Genomic DNA, 19,774 nt, shown 5'->3' on the forward strand with positions numbered 1-19,774 from the left:
GGTTGTTTCTGATTCTTTCCTCTTCTTAAATCATTGTACCATGAGAATCAATGCACATGAAGCAAATATCCAAGCACAGGGAATTCTGTGGGTGCCTCTTTTTTTTTTTCCCTGAGGATGAATTCTTAAGTGTAAACCCTGAGTTTAAAGGTATAGAGGACTTGATCCACCTCCCAGCTTGACCTTCAAAAAGACTGCAAAACAGTCCCATGGGAGCCACTGGGCTGCTCGCCCACTTACCCACTGCCTTGCCAGGCATGGGCACCAAGCTACGGGTCTTGGATTCAGACACCTGATATTGTCCCGCACTTTTTTTTTTTTTTTTTGGCCACGCAGCGCAGCTTGCGGGATCTCAGTTCCATGACCAGGGACTGAACCCGGGCCCTCGGCAGTGAGAGCACGGAGTCCTAACCACTGGACCGCCAGGGAGTTCCTGCCACACTTTTATTAAAGTAGGACATGCCAACAGAAGAGTGTACAGACCACGCATTGAAAAAGTGTGTGCACCTGAGTCACCATGACCTGCATCAAGACGCGGAACATTTCCGAGACCCCCGAAGGCATCCCAGGGCCTCCTCCTGCGGTGGTGAATCCTTATTCCGACGGAATGATTTACTTTTATTATTATTATCATCGTTTTCATGATCATGGTCATCTTGACTTTCATTCGTGAGGGTGGGAAAGAGGGTACAGATTCTGATTGCAGGATGAGCTGTTTAGGTGAGAAGAACTTCCTAGAAGATTTTAGAACATTCTAGAAGACAGCCAGCCAGCATCTGCTCAGAGGGGGTGAGGAGTCGGTCTTTCTGGCCCAGCTGAGGTGCAGGGAGGGGATTTTGAGCGAGCTCCGGCCCTGGCTCGGGGCGTTGGTCTGGATGTCGGCCCACTGGCTCTCTGAGCCCCGATGCCCTGTCTGTAACACGAGGGCCCACCGCATCGCTCTCGGGGTCACGGTGAGGACGAAACGAGACAAAGACGGTGCCCAGCACTGCAGGAGGTGCGAACTAAAGCAACGATGATAAAAATAACACGATCGATACGGCGTGATACACGGGCACACCTTGTCTGATCGCGCTTCACGGGTATCGCGTTCTTTACAAATTGCAGGTTGTGGGCAACACGTTCCTGCGAGGAGTCAAGAGCGTGCTGAGTCCAAAGAAGCAGGTGTGGAGGTGGAAGAATCTCCTCCTGGCGAGGATGCCGTGGAGGCTGTTGAAATGACAACAAAGGACTGAGGATAGGACAGGGACTTAGTTGACACAGGGTTTGAGGGCATTGACTCCAACTGTGAAGGAAGTTCTCCTGCGGGTAAAATGCCATCAAACCGTATCGGACGCCACGGAGGAAGCGTTCGCGGGAGGAAGAGGCCACCGATTCGGCAGACTTCACTGTTGCCTGATTTTAAGAAATGGCCACGGCCGCCCCGTCCACAGCATCGGGGCAGGACCCGCCACCAGCAAAAAGGTTATGACTCGCTGAAGGCTCACATGATGGTTAGCGGGGGGTTTGTAGCAATAAAATATTTTTTTAATGATTATTTTTTTATTTTTTGGTCGCATCACACGGCAGGTGGGATCTTAGTTCCCCGACCAGGGATGGAACCCGGGCCCCCTGCACTGAAAGCACAGAGTCTTAACCACTGGACCGCCAGGGAAGCCCCCAAAGTATTTTTTAACGGAACGAAACCCGAATTATTGGATGGAGCAGCTGTGGCTCCGGGATCGAGGGCTGAGTGGCCTGAGTCGAGGGGAAAGGCCTTGGGTCCTGGGCTGACACGGGTGCAGCTGAGGAGGCCTGGCTCCCTAGGTCCCTTCTGACTTTATCCTCTTTTCCTGGAGGGCGGAGCCTGGGTGGGGGGGGATGGGGCTGGGCTGGGGTCTTCACACTCGCTGAGTGTTTATTACGGGTCCGAAGTCGAATTTCCCTTCTTTCTCCTGAGAAAGGTGTTACGGCTGCTTTGCAGACCCGGCTGGCAGGGTCCCTGGTGCTTCTGGAGACCTATGCAGCTCCATGGTTCACCCATGAGACAGAGGGAGGAAAATTCCAGAACCCCTGACTCTGTGCTTTTTCATTAGCAAGGCCCTGCTTTACATGCAGGACACGGGGGAGGTCTTCACGTGTGTGTGTGTGTGTGTGTGTGTGTGTGTGTGTGTGTGTGTGTAGTTGGGGGAGCGGGTCACTAGGGCAGGGGTCTCTCCCAGGGCAGTTCTGCCCCCAGGGGACGCTGGGCGGTGCCTGGGGACATCTGTGGTTGGTACTCCGGGGGGCTCCTGGCATCGAGTGGATGGGGGCAGGGACGCTGCTCCACACCCTGCAGCGCCCAGAGGATGCCTGGCTGATGTCGGCGGGGCTGGATGGGGGGGTCGGTGGGGGACCGGGTCCCGTTCCCTCTGCACAGCCCTGTCCTCGCCCAGGACTCCAGGCTCCACCTCTGGGCGCCTCTGCCCAAGCTCTCGTCCTTGCTGGTCTCAGCTCAGCTGCTCAACTGCCAAGGGCTTCTCCTAGAAGGATTCAAACATCGATCATCTCCTTTTTTTGTTGTTTTTTTTTTTTTAAATCTCAGCGATGCCTGAGAGCACAGCAGGCGGGCAGAGGAAGCTGCCTAGGCAGTGAAAGGCACCGGAAGTGCGTCTTGTTGATTTTCACCAGCTCTTCTGGGGAGCGGGTAGGGCATTCCCCTTCCTCACGCACTTCTCTTAGAAGCTACGCTGCATTCTGCTTCTCAGAAGGAAACTGGAGCACTCATGCCCTCCACCCACTCGGGGCTTTGAGGCAAAAATCCAACGGATTCGGAAGGTTCACATCAGACCAGGTACCCTGGGGGCCCGCGACGCCCCAGAGCGGCTGCCACGGCCCCCTCGTGCCCTCAGCCTGTCCTTGGCCCCAAAGGGGGGGGCCCAGCTTGTCACAGCTGCAGGGAGACACACCTACAGCTGGTTTTTGAAAAATGAGTAAACATTATACGCATTTTTTCAGTTGAAAGCCATCCTCACCTTCGGGAGTTATGACAGGGATTCTCTCCCTCGGCCCTGCTGACGTTGGGGCCCTGGGTCACTCTGGGGGGGGCCGTCCCGGGCACTGTGGGGGGCTCAGCAGCACCCCTGCCCCCGCCCCCTCGACGCCAGGAGCCCCCCAGTCATGACAACCACGGACGTCTCCAGACACGGCCCAGTGTCCCCTGGGGGGCACAGCTCCACTGGGCAAAGTTCCTGCTCTAGGATTATTGAGTTAACGTCTTTAAATCCCTTTCAGGTAAGAATTTTGATTTCATTTCATTTCATTTGCTGTGCCGCACAGCTTTTGGGATCTTAGTTCTCCAACCAGGGATCGAACCCGTGCCCCCTGCAGTGGAAGCTCTGAGTCCTAACCACTGGACCGCCAGGGAAGTCCCTCAAGTAGGAATTTTTAATACAACTGTTTACTCTCAACTTACTTTTTTTTTTTTTTTTTTTTTTTCCGGTACGCGGGCCTCTCACTGTCGTGGCCTCTCCCGTTGCGGAGCACAGGCTCCGGACGCGCAGGCCTAGCGGCCATGGCTCACGGGCTTAGTTGCTCCGCAGCATGTGGGATCCTCCCGGACCGGGGCACGAACCCGTGTCTCCTGCATCGGCAGGCGGATTCTCAACCACTGCGCCACCAGGGAAGCCCTCAACTTACTTTTAAAGAATGTGTTTGTATTGAACGTAGGTGTATATACAGCTGATTCACTTTGTTATGCAGCAGAAACTAACACACCATTGTAAAGCAATTATATTCCAATAAAGATGTTAATAAAATGTATTTGTATTGAGACATAATTGACACTGAACCCTGTGTGAGCCTCAGGTGTTCCTGTGTCAGTCTGATACACTTATTTATTGCAACACGATTCCCACCTTAACTGGCCACTGAGTTAAACGTTCCTACCTACCCTCCCATCCTTCCCTGGACCAAGAAGGATTTGAGGCGCTTCCACGAGGGCAAGCAACAAGTCATCGAGGCAGTGACGGTGGTGGCTGGGGTGGGAGGGGAAATGGCAGGAAGAAATAAAAGGAAAGGTTGCAAAGTGGGGGGTGACCGTTCTCTTGAAAGATCGTCAGGTGTTCGTTTTTAGTTTGGGTGCTTTTCGCCTAAACAAAAATAATGTCCGCTGGTTAGAGCGGGTCCGATACTGTCCCTCAAATATCCATGTCGTGTCCCCCGCCCCGTCCCGTCCCCCACCCGCCAGAGCTTCCTGGATTCGGGGTGGGCCTTACACCCCACAGCTGGTGTCTTTATCAGAGAAAGCGGAGGGGGGGGGTGGGATATGATAGTCAGACACACAGAGAGAGGCCACGTGAAGACGGACGCGTAGACTGGGGTGATGCGGCCACAAGCTGAGGACACTGCAGCCCCAGAAGCTGGAAGAGGCAGGAAGGGTCCCCCTCTGGAGCCTCTGGAGGGAGCACGGCCCTGTGACACCCTGAGCTTGGACTTCGGGCCTGCAGAATGTGAGAGAAGAAATGTCTGGTTTGAGCCACACAGTTTGTGGCCCTTTGTTACAGCAATCTCAGGAAATTTAAAAAAAAAAAAAAGTCTCTAGATGCACGTCCCTGCAGCTGTGAGAGTTGCGACCTTGAGTGACAAGGGCTGCCCTCCCACTGCTGGACTGACTGGCTCTGGGCATTTGGAGGGAGCACAGAGAAGGCACCCCAAACCCCCTTGAGATGCCTGCACCTTGCAGGGTTGATACATCCGGGCTGTTTGCATAGGAGAAATGGTCTGCGGGTCCCCTGCCTCCGGGACTACATCCACGGGAGCCGCAGACATCTGGGATTAGGAACCAGTTACCAGGGGTTCCCAAGCTTTGGAAGTCTGCCCAGGGCGGGGTGGGGGGGAACTGTGGCAGCCGGCCTGGGTGTGGCCGGTTGCAGAGGCCCCCGGGGCGACTCCACCCTGCAGCCAGGGCGGGACCCCCGGGTGAGGCCGGGCCCGCACCCACAGGAAAGGGAGGCCCAGGCTTTCCATGGGTTCAATGCCGCCGGATGGTGAGGGTGGGGTAGTGAGGCCATATGTTTAATGATGGTAGGAAACAGAAATAAAAGATCACATTCCCGCCCCTGGGGAACTTTCTGTTCGGCAGGAGGAGGGTAGAGGGAGGGGCTCTCAAGATGCATAAAGAGACAATTACAGTGTGTCATTTAAGTGCTATATATCAACACACTTTTTTCTATAAAAGGCCAGATATTAAATATTTCCGTCTCTGTGGCAAAGATTCAACTCAGTAGCTGCCACAGACAACATGTCATGGGTGTGCTGTGTGCCAGTAAAACTTTATTTACAACATCAGGCGGAGGGCCAGATGCCACCCCCTCGGCTGTAGTTTGCAGAACCCTGAGATGGAGGGATGAACAGCCTTTGAGGTTAAGGAATGGCAGCTCCTCCAAAGGTGAAAAGAATGACCTTCTGACCCTGCAATTCCACTCCTACGTACGGACCCAAGAGACACGGAAGCACGGGTCCACACAGAACAGTGCACACTAGTGTCCAAAGCAGCATCACCCAGGGCAGGCAAAAGCTGGACGTGACCCGAATGTCCATCGCCGGGTGATGGATCAACAGCGTGGTCCCTCCACACACGGGAACACCACTCAGCCTCGGAAAGGAGAGAAGCGCTGACACTCGCTGCCACGCGGACGGACCCCGAGAGCGCGATGCTCAGCGAGAGAAGTGTGGGCCTCTTCCTGGGGCCGAAGGGAGATTCCACACAGGCAGTGACGGGTCCAGGGTGGAAGGAGCAAAAGCAGGGCCTCACTACGACGCTCAAGGTCCGTCTCCATAAAAAAAAATACTGAACATAGTTTACGGCCATGTTGGCGTAAAGATGGACACCATCCAGGCTGGGTTAGTAGAGTCATGGTTTTCTTCTGATGTTAAACTAAAGCAGGCGCTCCTGTGGGCTTCATGGATAAGCAGACCTGGAGGCCAGGTGGAGACAGCCCGGAGGGGAGCCCTGAGGGGCGTGGGCGTTGGACGTGACGGGGATGAAGAGGAATTTAAGTGGTTGGGAACGTGGGGGAGGAGTCGAGGACGATCTGAGGTTCAGGGGGGCCCTCTGCACCCAAACTAAAGAGCGGGCCGTGGGGGAGGGAAGAGGCAGGCCTGAGACTGGGGAGACGGGGGCGTCTGCTCTCCAAGCAGCAGCAAGGCCAGCGCCAGACACATCTTTCTTTCCGAGAAGTCACCGAAGCCAGAGGAGCAGAGCCTGGCCTTAGAGCAGGGCGCGTTCTCTGTGACCTGGTAGCCGGCCCAGCCGGCCTCCGAGGCCCGCCGTCCAGCTTCGGAGAGCGCGGGGGAGCCGCGGAGACACGGGCTCCTGGTGAGGAGGAGTTTGGCGCCAGCCCCTGCAGAATGTGTTTGGTTTGAGAGTGGGTGCTTTCCCGTGAGCCTGTGTGGCCTTTCACTGTCCCCCTGCCCAGGCCCCACCGCCATCGCCCGACACTCGCTGAGCCCCGAGCGCTTCTCTCCAGGTTCGGGGTAGACGCTTGGAGGGGGCACACACCCTGGCGTGGGGCACATCGTGTCTCCCCCAGGTCAGATGTGGCAGCCCTGACCCCAGGCCTCAGAATGCGACCTGATTTGGAGAGAGGAGTGTTGCGGGGGCAATCAGTGAAGACGGGGTCACACCAGAGCAGGGGGCGCCTAATCCAACACAACTGGCGTCCTCATGAGAGGGGACGCTTAGACACAAATACGCACACAAGGAGAAGGCCGCGTGAAGACAGAGGCAGAGATCGGCTGAGGCGTGTACAGGCCGAGGGCGGCCGGCCGCACCAGAGGCTGGGAGAGAGCCTAGGAGAGAGCCTGGGACAGACCCTCCCTCGCGTCCTCACACGGAACCAGCCCCGCCGACACCTTGCTCTTGGACTTCGGCCCCCAGGGCTGGGAGAGGATACACACTTCTGTGGTGTGGAACTTTGCTACAGCCGCCCTAGGAACTCACACACCCCCCCCCCGGCTCTTGGCTTGGTCTGACTTGGTGGGGAAGGGTCGGAGGCAAGAGACCAGAATTTGGGGCTCGGCAACCCCTGCCCCTGTGGCGGCCTCCCCCAAACCCTCGCCCGCCCACTGCTAAAGGTCTAAGTGGAGGTTGTAAAGCAGAGCTGGCAACCCTTTCCTGTAAAGCCCCTGGAGTCGGTCCCGTCCCAGCTGCTTGCTGTGCCCCGCAGCGGGAAAGCGGCTGGGCAACGTGTAGACGGACGGGCCTGCCCGCGTGCCAACACAGTTTCATTTACAAAACACGCCGTCACCCTGGGCTGCGGTTTGCGACCCCGCGTCCGGAAGCTCCATCTGTTCAAGTTACCTGTTGACGGTGATCCTGTCCGTGGAGATTTTCCCTGAGACACAATTCGCCTTTTCCATCAGCTGATCCGTGTCTCCTCTGGGGTCTTCTGTTTCGTCTTGTTTACATGTTGTCTTGGGTGGCTTCTGAGCTACGGCGGCCCGGGGGGTGGTTGTGACAGAGACGGTCTGGCCTCACAGCTGGAGACACCACCCAGCCCCGGCGCTTCCCCGGAGGAGCCCACCCACGCCGGTCCAGAGGGAGACCCTCCAAGCTGCAGGCAGGGTAGCAAGGGGCCCGGAGGGGAGACCGCCAGGCAGCACCGTGCGAGTGGAGCCCGGCGTCGGCCCTGGGTGACGGGAGAGTCCCGCTTCCTTTCCGGGACGCCGCTCACGTGCACAGAGCGAAGGGAAGGACCTGGGGACCAGTCGCCACAGAGCTGGCCTGGGACCCACCCTCAGGACGCAGGGCAGGCACGGATGGTGGGTTTACCCACGCAGACACCCACCCACCCACTCACGTACACTCACACACACACACAGTCACACACAAACCCCGCATGCATATATACACACGCACACACACACCCAACCCTCCCCCACGCACACACACGTATACGCAACACACACACACACCCCACGTACACACATGCACACACACATATACACAACACACACACAAAACCACATACAGACACATACGTGCATACACATACACACGTACACATACAAATACCCACACCCGTGCACATACACACACCCTCATACACAGAAACACATATGCACATACACACATACAAATACACACAAACACATAAACGCACACACAAATATATACACATACAGATACACATAAAAACACATAATAAAACACATACACACAAATACACATATACATACACATCACACATACACAAATACACTCATATGTATATACAAATACACACACACAAACACAACTCATAAGTGGGAGAAACTGCAAAGCCTGGTAGAATCCAGTAAACACAGAATGAAGTCTAACTGTCTGACTAACTGACGGATAGTAAGGGCTACAAAACGGACAGTAACTGTCCAAATTCTTGAAGAACAAGCACGTACGATGATGCATAGTGGGGTTTTTTTTGCTGTTGTTTTTAAAATATTTATTTACTTATTTTTGGCTGCGTTGGGTCTTCGTTGCTGCGCGCGGGCTTTCTCTAGTCGCGGCAAGCGGGGGCCACTCTTCATTGCGGTGCACGGGTTTCTCATGGCACTGGCTTCTCTTGTTGCAGAGCACGGGCTCTAGGTGCACGGGCTTCAGTAATTGTGGCGCGTGGGCTCAGTAGTTGTGGCGCACGGGCTCAGTTGCTCCGCGGCACGTGGGATCTTCCCGGACCAGGGCTGGAACCCACGTCCCCTGTGTTGGCAGGCGGATTCCTAACCACTGCGCCACCAGGGAAGCCCCATAGTTTGTTGATATGATACTAGATCAGGGTCACCCCCTTGGCCCTGCTGACACTGGGCCGGGTCCTCCTCTCTGGGGGGCTGTCCTGGGCTCCGTGGGGTGTGGAGCAGCCTCCCTGGCCCGACCCCCTTGATGGCAGGGGCACCCCAGGTATGACAACCACGAATCCGTTTTCCGTCTGTGTGGATTTGCCAGGTGTGGTCATTTCTGCTGGAGCCTTAAACCGGTACAGCTCCTGCCAATGACCCAATTTGGCAGTTAAATACAGAAAGCCTGTTCTCCTCGAGCCAACCTCATTCTGCAAAGCCTAAAACATGTGCTCCCTCCCTTTGCCAAGCAAGCAGCGGAATACTACGCAGCTGTGAAAAAGAACGAGGCAGGTCTCCAGATACTGATGTGGAGAGTTCCTGTAGAGGATTACGTTGGGTCAAAAGGAGTGGACTTCCTTGACTGAATGGACACTCTGTGGTCACAGCTCTGGGTGCCCCTCTGCCACCAGTTATGTGCTGACAGAGGCCAGGCGGGTCAGAGGGACGTGACCCGAAGACACACACACCTTGTCTGGGCCCCGTGTCCTTGGCCACGCTGCTTCTCTGCTCTCTGCAGAGAAACATCTAAACACGGAATCGATCCTCACCTCCCACGGTGTTGTATCTCGAAGAAGCTGGAAAAACACTGCATGAATGTGACAGACCTCGGGGGGCAGAGACCGGCTGTTGAAAGAGGCTGAGGCCCCGAGTTCAGTCCCAAGGAGCCAGGACAGCCCGAGATTGAAGATGCCTCGTCTCACCTCCACGCCTGGGTCTTCCAGGAGCCGTCACACCTCTGCTGGGCAGAGCCCAGGTAAACCCACCTGGCTTCCCCCCATCCTGCCCCCACTGTGGTCTGCCCACCACCTGTCTTGGATGCTCAGTGCACCTGCACCTGGTGGCCCACCATGGACATATGTCAGTGTCTGCCAAGCCGGAGCCTGAGCTTTCTCTCCAGGAAAGTCTGCTTTCTGTTTAGATTTTAAAAATTAATTCTGCGAGGCCAGGGGCTCAAGCAAAGGCTCAGAGTTAGGAGTGTGCAGAGAGACGTGGGTGCTGGGGAGGAAAGCAGCCCTCCTGCAGAGGGGCGCCTCAGAGGGCAGGTGCACTGTGAGACCTTCTGTTTTTTTAAACGGTGGTGAAATACACTTAACATTAAATTCACCATCTGCACTGTTTTTAAGTGTACAGCTCAGTGGCACTAGCACATTCGCACTGTCATGAAGCCATCACCACCATCATCTCCAGAACTTTCTCATCTTCCCAAAAGGAAGCTCTGTCCCCATGAAACACTGACTCTCCAGCCCCTCCCCCAGCCCCTGGCCCCCACCATCTACTTCCTGTCTCTGTGGATGTGACTCCTCTTGGGACCTCACATGAGTGGAATCAGACAGTATTTGCCCTTTTGTGTCTGGCTTCTCTCACTGAGCATCATGTCCTTGAGGTTCATTCAGGTCGTAGCAGGTGTCAGAATCTCCTTCCTTCTTTAAAATTAAGGAATTTATTTATTTATTTATTTATGGCTGTGTTGGGTCTTCGTTGCTGCGCGCGGGCTTTCTCTAGTTGCGGCGAGCGGGGGCTGCTCTTCGTTGCGGTGCACGGGCTTCTCATTGCGGTGGCTTCTCTTGCTGTGGGGCACGGGCTCTAGGCACACAGGCCTCAGTAGTTGTGGCTCGTGGGCTCAGTAGTTGTGGCGCACGGGCTCAGTAGTTATGGCTCACGGGCTTAGCTGCTCCGCGGCATGTGGGATCTTCCCGGACCAGGGCTTGAAACCATGTCCCCTGAAGTGGAAGGCGGATTCTTAACCACTGCGCCAGCAGGGAAGTCCTATGCTTAATTCCTTTTAAAAATTTTATTTACTTTATTATTATTATTATTATTATTAATTTTGGCCACACTGTGAGGTATGCAGGATCTTAGTTCCTTGACCAGGGATGGAATCCATGACCCCTGCAGTGGCGGCGTGGAGTCTTAACCACTGGACCACCAGGGCGGTGCCTGTATGCTTAATTCTTTAAGGAACCAGACTGTTCTCCACAGCGGCTGCCCTATTCTCATTCCCATCTACAGTGAACGAGCGTTTCACTTTCTCTACATCAATACCTGTTCTAAGCTCTGTTCTTATCTGAACCTCACTATCCTCATCTATTAAATGGGCTCATGGCTCCTCCCACAGGCCTGCTGGGTGACCCCATGAAAGACGCTATTTAGGGGACTTCCCTGGTGGTCCAGTGGTCAGGACTCCGTGCTTCCAATGCGGGGGGCCCGGGTTCGATCCCTGGTCAGGGAACTAGATCCTGCATGCTGCAAGTAAGATCCTGCAAGCTGCAACTAAGAGCCTGCGTGCTGCAACCAAGACCCAGCACAGCCAAATAAATAAATATTTAAAAGAAAGAAAGAAAGACAGCGTTTGGATGTCATGCTTTGTTTTGCTTTGCGGAGGACAACGTTTGTCCCTGGGCTGTCGGGGAACCAGGGAAGAAACACTGGTTGGGTTGTTGTGTGTGTGTGCGCGCGCGCACGCGCGTTTGCCACCCCTGGGAATTCATCTGGAGAGCTGCTGGGAGATGAACAGCCCGGGAGAAGGGACGCCGCCCTCACACACGCACGCACGCACACGCAGACACTCAGATCCACGTCGCATGCACGCGTGTTCCCAGAGCAGGGGTCGCAGGGCTGACGGCCACCGAGACTGAGTTTCCCAACCCACGGCGGGGCCGCCTCAGATGACGTGCAGACGCGCAGCCCGGGAGGGCCTGGGAGCCCGGCAATAAAAACAAACACGCCGGGGCCGTGTCCAGCAGCGAGCTCCGTCCCAGCCCGCACGTGGGCCGCTCGGAGTCTGCATGGGGTGGGGCTGGCCCCTTCCTGCTAGGCCACCGTGGCTCCCAGACACGTGCAGAGCCCGGAGGGGACAGGGTCAGCAGCATGGGAGGGGCAGGGGCTAAAAGCGGCTGCCAGCCAGCCTCAGACATCTGGAAATCGGGCGGCCTGGGCACTCCTTTTGTTCTGAGCTCACTGACTCTGCACACAGTCACCCGGGCCCCCCGTCACGTGTGCAAAGCTCTGCAGGCTCTGTGTTTCCTCTGCAGGCTCGCACGCTGGGGCACCAGGGCAGCAGATTTGCTTTCTATGCTGAGCAACAAAATCACCACCATCTAGTATGTCAGGGTTTGGGGGGGTCAGGAGTCAGGGCACAGCTAAGCTGGGGCTGGGCCCCCGAGGCTGTAACCCAGGTAGGGCTGGGGCTGCCATCTCATCAGAACCTCGACTGGGGAAGGGCCCACGTCCGGGCTCCCTCAGCTACACCGGCCTCCCTGTAGCTGCAGGACTTGGGTCCCGGCTTTCGGCGCTCGGCTCCCACAGGCTGCCCTTGGGTCCTGGCCACGTGGGCCCCCTCCGCACACCCTCTCATACGTGGCAAGTGACCTCTTCGAGGCTGGCCAGGGAGGGTGTCGAGGGCAGCCTGCTGAATGGGAGTCTTACAGGACATAACCCACTCATGGCTGTGACATCTGTCACCTCTGCCACCTTCCCCTGGTTAGAGGCAGTCACAGGTCTCACGCACACTCAGGGAGAGGGGATTATGCAAGGCCTGGTACCAGAAGGGGAGGGTGGAGATCACTGAATAAAGTTCGCACGTGCCTGAGACCATCCCCTGGGCCCTGAGCTGAGAAAAGACAGAGAGAAGGTTCAAGGTTGCCTAAGGCGGCTGTGCTGGGGCTCCGAGGGGGAGATGCCTGCCGGGTGGGCCCTAAGGCGGGGAGGGGCCTTCCGGCAGGGGATCTGGCCGTTACACGTATTATATGTAACACACGTATACACACACACGCATACATATATACACGTATGTAATATACTGTCTGCACGTGTTATATATTTATATGCATATATTACATACTTATGCACGCGTATTATATATACTATATACTTACATTTATCAACAAATCAAAAAGGAGAGGTAGAGCGTTCTCACACAAAGTGTATGGTATTCATAAGCAGCACTACCCCATCGCAGAGAAGATTTCTAGAGACGAGGCTCTGAGGCTCTGAGACTCACGGAGATTCAGCTGAAGGCAGAGCTGGGCCCGAGCCCCTCCCTAGCCCGGGGCCCTCGGAGAAGCCGGGGCCTGAATCGGAGCGCCTAGGGCGGCCCTGGGGGGACTCGACTTCATAAAGAGATTTGTGTTTTTCTGTTGGACTGGACGGTCGCCTCAGTTCTTTGTGGGACGAGGCACAATAGGAATAACTCAACAGAAACCGTGCGCGGGGCGTGGGTGACAGACTCCCACCCTGCAGGCCGAGGACCGCTTGCTCGGTGAAGGGCAGCCTTGGCTTCCGTGCTCCAGGGTCCGGGGGGGCTGCGTGCAGAAGCACCTACTCGCTGTGCCTTCGGACCGGCCGGGCCGGGCCCCTCTCTGTTGGGGACCTGTCCTGGGTTAGGGTGCCACGGGTAAGGAGCGGCATCCCTGTCCCCCCACCCCCCCCCCGGGAATCATCCGGCCCCCGTGTCCACGGTGTTAGGTGTGGAATGGGGTACGGCAAGGCCTGGAACCCCTGTCTGCTGCCTCCCGGGTCAGGGGTGTGGACCCAGACTGACCCGACCCCCCTGCGTGGAAAACCACCAGCCCTGGCCGGCCGCCAGCACTGCTTGTCTGCCAAGGGCCGGGAAACGGCTGGGAGGGACCGCGAAACGGACAAACATCCCGAGAATGCAAACCGCTCCTCTCCCCCAACCCTGGCCTGCACGGCCTGCCTACTCTGGAGGGACCCCTGCTCCTGGGGTCCTGGCCCTTCCTGGACAGGTCCAGAGGCAGAGGCCTGGGAGGTGGCCACCCGGATGCACCCGACACGTGTCACGTTAACCAGAGCAAAGGAGGTGGCTCCCAGGCCTCCCGCCCTCCCGGGCCTTGGGCCACGATCCTGCAGAGGGGCGGCCGGGCGGGCACCCAGAGCTCTGGCTGGTGACTCACCTGGGACCCCGCGGGGCCTGGTTCTGGGAGCTGGGAGCCCAGGGAAAAGGGAACGCGGGAAAGCCACAGGGTGGATATGGGGCAGGAACTGGACAGTGGGGCTCAGGGCTGGGACCCGAGCCCACGAGCAGTTCCGCCGGGGGTGTCGGAAGCGTTTGCCCGCAGCTCTGCAAGTGTCTGCGGTGACGAGAGGGGAGACGGGCATCTGGTCACCTCCTCAGGGACAGGCAAGGACAGGCCACCCATCTGAGGGGCCTCGCGGAACCAAGGAGAGAGGGCAAAGGATGCTTTTCTAGTCACCAAACAAGCAAAGGACAGTCGTAAGTCCCAACTCCTCAGTAACCGTGTGTGTGTGTGTTTCCTGCGCCGGCCATAACAAATACCACCTGTTAGTGGCTTAAAGTCGCACATGCTGATTCTCTCATGGTTCTGGAGGTCAGAAGTCCTAAAATCCAGGCGTGGGCAGGGCGGGTCCTTCCAGAAGCTCCAGGGCAGCATCGGTTCCCGCCTTTTCCAGCTTCTAGAGGCGCCGCATCCCTGGCTCGCGGCCCCTCCTGCATCCTCACAGCCAGCAGTGCAGCGTCTCCCGTCTCCCTCTGCCTCTGACCCTCCCGCCTCCCTCTTAGAAGGACCCTGTGATGACGCTGGGGCCCCCGGGGAATCCAGGGTCACCCGCATCTCAGGGGCCTTAACTTAACCCCACCTGCAAAGTGCCCTCTGCCCTGTGAGGTGACACGTCCGCAGGTTCTGGTGATAAGGAGGTGGATGTCTTTGGGGACCATTATTCTGCTGGCCGCACACATTGTTCTAAAAGAACTTTTAAAAAACGATCCCCCATGTTTAAATCAAGCCGTTATAATAACTGGTGTGGTTTGCAGGGAGGCTGGGTGGCGGTTGTGTGCTCCTCAGACCTCCAGGCAGCCCGGGGTCCCAGGATGTGCTAATGCCGACTGGCGCTGTGGGAGCAGACCCTGGAGTCTATCACTACCTGTCCTGGCTTGCTGAGCTGTATCCTGCTCCTTATATGCTCTCATGGGTGAGGACGGGGTTATGGGTTGAATTGAGTCCCCCCCCAAATTCCTGTGTTGAATCCTAACCTCCAATGTGATGGTATCAGGAGGTGGGGCCTTTGGGAGATGCCTAGGTCATGAGGGTGGGGCCCTCATGAATGAGATTAGTGCCCTTATAAAGGGACCCCCGGAGAGCGCCCTGCCCCTTCTGCTACATGAGGACACAGCGAGAAGCCGGCTAACTGTGAACCAGGAATCAGCTCTCAAGAGACGTGGAATCTGCCAGTGCTTTGATCTTGGACTTTCTAGCCTCCAGTACCGTGAAGAATAAACGCTGCTGTGCATAAGCCCCCAGTCTCTGGCTCTCGGTTACAGCAGCCTGATTGGACTAAGACACTTGGAAGTAGGGGCACCGCAGGCGTAATTATTCAGGGTGAAGTCACAGTGGAGTAGGGTGGGCCTAATCCAATACGAATGGTGTCCTATAAAAGGGGACACCGGGGCACAGACTCGCACACAGGGAGAGGCCATGTGACGACGGTGGCAGAGATGAGGGCGACACTTCTATAAACCAACAGGCGCCATAGACTGCCGGCACCCCCGGGAGCCGGGAGAGCACAGAACAGTCCCTCCCTCAGAAGGGGCCACCCTGCCGACACGCTGACCTTGGACGCTCAGCCCCCAGCACTGCGGGGTACAAATCCCTGCAGTTTAGGCCCCCAGGTTTCTGGTGCAGTGCTAGGCGGCCCCAGGAAGCTCAGCAAGTATCGTCCTCAGAGCTGGCGAGGACCATGAGGCAGGAGAGAGAACACGATTTCGATTCTATAAACGAGGAATCTCAAACAGAGAGAACTTTCCAAGTTGCTCATCCCCACAGCACTTGGAGGGTGGGGGGCATGCTCCCCGCTTAGGTGACTCCGCCTTCTCTTGAACTCCCCTTCCCGGTCCCAGGCCCACCCACAGGCCTGCTGATGGCCTCTAGGCTGCCCTTCTTTCAAACTCAGTTCAGCTGCCTCCTCCAGGAAGCCTTCCTGACCTTGCTCTCCCCTGGGCACTCTGCCTGAGGGCCATTTCCTCTTCAGCCACACTGCTAGGCTGCATCAGGACTTTAAGCGATCTTTGCATACCCAGCACCTGGTCCCGAGCAGACACCCAATAAATGTCTGGCAAGCTATGTAGGGAGCCGTGGGAGGGACATGTTGGGGGAGATCAGGGCCCAAGCACCGAAGCTGATGTTACCCGCCCCGCCCCGCCCTGCCCCGCCCCGAACCCAGGTCCTCATGACCTCTGCCCCGTCTGCACAGCAGAGCCCTCGCTGGCCCACACGTCCCTCCCCAGTTCCTTTTTCTTTTTTTTTTTTTTTTTAATTGGCTGCACCGCGTGGCACGTGGGATCCTAGTTCCCGGACCAGGAATCCAACCCGTGCCCCCTGCAGTGGAAGCGCGGAGTCCTAACCACTGGACCACCAGGGAAGTCCCCCTCCCCAGTTCTTGAGGGCCCATCTTTCTTCTCCCTTCTTTGGCCCCATATCAGGCCGTGAGGAATATTTGACATGAAACTTGCAGAGCACTCTCTGAGGTCCCCACGTCAGAAGTGCTTTCTTGAGCAATCCCAGCCTGACAGGTCATTAATCTGTGGTTTGGCCCCGCCCTGCCCACGATGGAGTTTGTCCTAAGGACAGAAAGTCCCCAATAATGAGACTAGAGAAAACAACAACAGCAAAAGGACGTTCTCGGTGACAGAATGATGGGGAGGGGGCAGCCTGGATGCCAGGTGTCAATTTCCTCACTTGCAAATTGCCCGGGAGGGCTCCCAGGAGCGATCCTCGAGCTCCCAAACAGCAGGAGGGTGAGAACTGGCCCCGAGGCGTGTTCCTCCCTGGCGTCCTCAATAGGCAGCCATGTCACACCTGCAGCCAAATCCCTGAGCAGTTTGACTGCAGCCTGGATGCCGGCTGTGGCTGCGCTGCACCGGGGGGGCGAGGGGGGGGGGTGGGTGGGTGGGGGGGGTGGGGGGTGGTGGTGGTGGGTGGTGGGTGGGGGGGGTGGTGGTGGGTGGGGGGTGGGGGGGGTGGGGTGGGAGGTGGGGGTGGGGTGGGGTGGGAGGTGGGGGGGGTGGGTGGGGGGGGTGGTGGGGTGGTGGGAGGTGGTGGGGGGTGGGGGGGTGGGGGGTGGTGGGGGGTGGTGGGGTGTGGTGGGGGGTGGGGGGTGTGGTGGGGGGTGTGTGTGGGTGGGGTGGGGGTGTGTGTGGGGTGTGTGTGTGTGGGGGGGTGGTTGCGGGCGGCGGCGGGGGGGGGGGGGGCGTCCTTTGTGCCCTGCCCTGCAGGGATGGAGTTTCCTGCTCCGTATTTTCGGGGCACCGTCCTTTCTCTTTCAGGGGGGAGACCAGAAGACACCCCCCCACACCCTCCCAGATGCCTGGCGAGGTCCCACTCACTCGTCCTCACCTGACAGGTGTTGGCTTGGACGGATGAGGTTGGCTCCTGGCCAGCACAACTTTGTGGGGTAAAATCCTGAGCTTTTCCACACGATCCCGTGTGGAAAGACAACACATGCTAGGGGAACGGCGAATGTTTAGGGGGGATGGCAAGGTGTGGGAACAGTTTGTGGAGGGCCTGGCACGTGGCCTGTGCCCTGCTGGGTGTCTGATGTTTGTTCCCATAACTCTCCTTAACGCAGGACGTGGCAAGTTCCTATGAGCCCTGCCCCCCCACCCCCCCCCCACCCCCGTCTCTGGCCGGGATTAGGACTTTGGTCTATGAGATTCCTAATTCTCCACGACAAGATGCAAAGGCAAAATGGGATCTATTTTGTCACAAGTATGATGTCCTAAATATATAAAGATTTCCAACAAATCAATAAGAGACGCACGAACCAACTTAATGAATGTGGGATCGTGGATAGGATGGACAATGGGAAAAGTTCATTCACGGAAAAACCGCAGAAATTGGAATCCGTTCCATGCTTTAGTCAGTCGGAGTGCAGCAAGACTGATTTCTCAGCTTTGACCGATGTTCTGCGATTATGGAAGAGACATGGCCCAAGGGAAGCTGGGTGAAGGGTTTTAGGGAATTCTGTACTGTTTCTGCACCTCTTCTCTAAATTGCAAATGACCTTAAAACCTTCCAAATGAACCGTTAACGCATGGACGCAGATAATCCGCAGAAAGCATTACTATTACGATGACCATTATGAAACATTTAAAACTGTCGTCATCAAAAGATAATAGGTGATACAATGAAATGTTACTTTTGGCCTTTGATCCAGGGAGGCGGACGAGCCAGGGCACCTGGATGCAACGAGGGGTCTGGGATGGCTGTGAAAGGTGACGCGGGGACAGCGACAGAATTTGACTATGGACCGTGGCTGAGATGAGACCCGTGTCAATGTGAAATTTCCAGCTTTTGACAACAGTCCTGTGGTTCCATAAGAGAATGTCCTTGTTTGCAGTACAGATACACTGAGGGATTTAAGGGTTAAGGGGCATGAGGTCTCCAACTTAGCCCCAAATGGCTCAGAAAAATTGATTTGCATACATGTATAACTACATATATATATATACCACTGTATGTGTATGGATAACCACGTAACTATACGTATCACAGCTTACATCCTGTAACTGTGTATGTACATATATGCGCACACACACCTATCTACGTATGATGTATACATACACACGTCTACATACACGTACGCACACAGGGAGAGAAAAGAGAATTACAAATAGAACAATAAAGCAGACTACGCGGTCGGTGAACGTGGATATCAAAGGTACAAGGAGTTCCTTGACCTATTCTTACAACTTCTTGGTAGATTTCAAACTATATTAAAAACAAAAGGTTAGAAAAAGACAGCCTGGAGGGTATTTTAACAGTGGTGCACTTCTGCTAATTTTAAATTAGCAAATTTAAATTTCAATTGGGGTATGTTCGCGCACATCAAATTCACCCCCTTAAAGTGTACAGTTCAGTGACTCTCAGTATCTCTCTTTTTCTGTAAACCTTTGTGTGTTTTCTGAAAAGAATTTTAAACAATGAGCGAGTATCATTTTCATAGAGAGTGGGGGGAAAGCTACTTAAAAACACCCGACCTTTCACCACTTTACAAACCGTGGACCGGCCTGGTGTCCTGGGACACGGTGACGGCATGAGAGGGACCTGGGGGGCACAGCCTGCACCCTGTGCCACCCCGGTTGGTGCAGAAGCCGTGCCTTCACGCTTCCCACAGTCCAGAGCACCTTGCCAGCTCCCTGCCGAGCCTCCCATCTGCTCAGCAGGCCCCTAAATTCACAGCAAGGGCCTCACGGGGAGGTGGCTGGGGTGACGTGTGTGTGGCCGGGAAGCTGTGAGCTGGGGCGTCAGGTCCGTGAGCCAAGACAGAGGACGGGGCAGGCGGGAAGGACACACAGACCCGGGCCGGGTTTCTGCTGAGCCAAGATTCCCTCAAGTGAAAAAAGAGAGAACGGATGCACAACCATCCCCCCAGTGGGAACGCAGAATAAATATGACAAGTGGATCCAAACAAACACGACCTCAAGTCCTCACCACGGCGGAGAAGGCGGACACGGCCCGGCCGGGGTCACCAACGGCGCTAAGTCACACGGCCGCGCGAGCCTGGATGTGCTGGCGGGAGGGCCCTTCACCTCCGCGGTCTCTCTGCCCAAAACCATCGCCCCAGCCCGAGCATGAGAAAGACACCAGACAGACCCTAAGAGAGGGACTTTCTACAAAAATCCCAGCCAGTCCTTCTCGAAACCGTCCCAATCATCGAAAGCAAGGGAAGTCCGAGAAGGTCACAAGCCCCAAGGAGCCTGTCATCACGTGGGTCCTGGGACAGACAGAGGACAGTAATGGAAGGAGGTGACAACCGAATAAACGCTGGGGTCCCGTTAAGGCCGATGCAGGGATGGCCGGGGGGGGTGTCAGGGGCCAACACGGGGGTGGGTGGGTGACGGGCACACTCTGTCCTGTCCGTGGCTCGTCTGTGAATCTAAAACTAGCCAAGAAGGAGAAGGTTTATT

General features: G+C 56.3%; 1 protein-coding gene and 1 non-coding gene across 4 annotated transcripts in view; one reads left to right on the plus strand and one right to left on the minus strand.

The window, feature by feature from the left end:
* The window catches only part of GNG7 (G protein subunit gamma 7), a 157,091-nt gene that overhangs the window by 39,202 nt on the left and 98,115 nt on the right, over positions 1-19,774 (minus strand). The window lies entirely within an intron of this gene.
* Positions 10,990-11,062, plus strand: TRNAG-UCC (transfer RNA glycine (anticodon UCC)). Its single transcript has one exon. It is a non-coding gene; the product is annotated as a tRNA-Gly (tRNA).

Source organism: Kogia breviceps, chromosome 4, assembly GCF_026419965.1.
Source record: "Kogia breviceps isolate mKogBre1 chromosome 4, mKogBre1 haplotype 1, whole genome shotgun sequence".
Lineage (NCBI taxonomy): Eukaryota > Metazoa > Chordata > Mammalia > Artiodactyla > Physeteridae > Kogia > Kogia breviceps.